Below are 1,755 nucleotides of genomic sequence, written 5' to 3'. Positions count from 1 at the left end.
TGGATCGATTCAGTGACTGGGGTAATCGGGATGGGTGTGTCAGAGGCAGTGCGGTTGGCGCAGGATAGAGCAGGGTTTAGGGCTGTTGTGCATAAGGTCACTATGAGTCGGAAACGACTCGACGGCACATAACAACAACAACAACCACTAAAGAATGAGGGTTTACCTTGGATTTATGTTTAATAAAAAAAAGCAAAGTGCATACATAAATTCACAACAATTTAAAGACAAAAAATAATGGTCCTATTAGTGTGGTCCCAACAATAAACTCAAAGTCTATGACAAATAGGTTCTCCGATGAGCTATTTATAAATACTTTAGATTAGGTACAGGTATACTGAAAGTAGAGTTCGTTTGAAATCTTCAAAAAAGTGTTCCTGTTAATCCTCAAATGGTGTTTGTAATAGTTTAGCATTTCTGTTAAATGCGTGCGTTGAATTACTTGTTATCCAAGCGTAGCAGCTGCTCCTTACCATTTATTGTTAAGGACTTTAACTGGCCATTTTCTTCAACTTCTGCTCTTTCTTGACCATTTTCAACAATTCTCTTTGTAGTGATTTTTCTGCCATTCACTGTTTTAGTAGAAGTTGATATGGATTTGAAGCTGCCCACCCCACTGCCACCAAATGAAGTGGAAGAGAAAGAAGTAAGACCACCATGACCCAGTGGAGAAAATGACGTAAATCCTGTGTCAAAAAAAGGAAATCCTCCTCCAAAGGCTGAAAACCCACCGAAAGCAAAGAAAAATTATCCTGTGCCTCGGTTTCGGCTTCCACGAGGCCCTCTGTGACTCCCAAAAAAGTCCTCAAATGGATCTTCAAAGAAATAAAAGGAAAATGGGTCCCTTCCACCAAAAAATTCCCTGAAAACTTTGTCTGGATGCAGAGTGTGAAGCCAAACTCAAATAGACTATCAAAATGATTTCCACCTATACCTCCACTTCCACCATTCAATCCTTCTTTGCCGTATTTGTCATAAATGTCTCGTTTTTTCGCGTCTGATAACACTTCATATGCCTCAGCTACTTGTTTGAATTTTCTCTCTGCTTCATCCTTATTCTCAGGATTTTTATCATGATGCCACTTCAATGCCCATTTACGATATGCCTTTTTTATATCCTCAGGTGAGGCATGTTTCTGCATGCCTAGTACTTCATAGTAATCCACCATGTTTGAGCAGGTTGTTGGAACAAGACCCGAGAGGGTCGGCAGCCAGCAACAGAGAGAAGGAGAGACCTGGTGGTGGAGCCCGTGGCTTCCTCACTGATTCGGCATGGCTGTAGCTGGTAGACATGCTGGTAGCAGTTCCTCGCGCTTTCCTTTCTCTCCTTTTCTCCAACAACAAACCGACACTAAAATTTTTAACAACCTCAATCTCTTCTCCATCCATCATTGTGCTGCCAATTAGCCCAGTGGTGAGCATCTTTGTCTTCTTGATATTGAGTTGCAATGCATATTGAAGACAACAATCCTTGACCATTTGCAGCAAATGCTTCAAGTCTTCTTCAGTTTCAGCAAGCAAGGTTGTGTCATCTTCATATCATAAATTGTTAATGAGTCTTCCTCTAATCTTGATGCCACACTCCTCCTCATAAAGCCCTGCCTCTCAAATGATCTGTTTTGCATACAGATTAAAAAGGTTTGGGGAAAGTATGCATCCCTGACACACTTCTTTCCTGATTTTGAACCATGCAGTGTTTCCTTGCTCTGTCCTGAGGACTTCTTCCTGGTCCAAGTATAGGTTTTGTATAAACAA

The 1,755-nt window shown here is 41.1% G+C and overlaps 1 pseudogene; it reads right to left on the bottom strand.

Moving 5' to 3' along the window:
- Positions 1-438: 438 nt before the first annotated feature.
- LOC102843708 lies at positions 439-1,169 on the bottom strand (annotated as a pseudogene).
- Positions 1,170-1,755: the final 586 nt, after the last annotated feature.

The sequence above is a fragment of the Elephantulus edwardii genome, unplaced genomic scaffold, assembly GCF_000299155.1.
Source record: "Elephantulus edwardii isolate Elephantulus edwardi_28Jun2011 unplaced genomic scaffold, EleEdw1.0 scaffold00002, whole genome shotgun sequence".
Classification (NCBI taxonomy): domain Eukaryota; kingdom Metazoa; phylum Chordata; class Mammalia; order Macroscelidea; family Macroscelididae; genus Elephantulus; species Elephantulus edwardii.
Note: the sequence above shows the minus strand (reverse complement) of the source record. Positions and strands in the feature narration are given on the sequence as shown.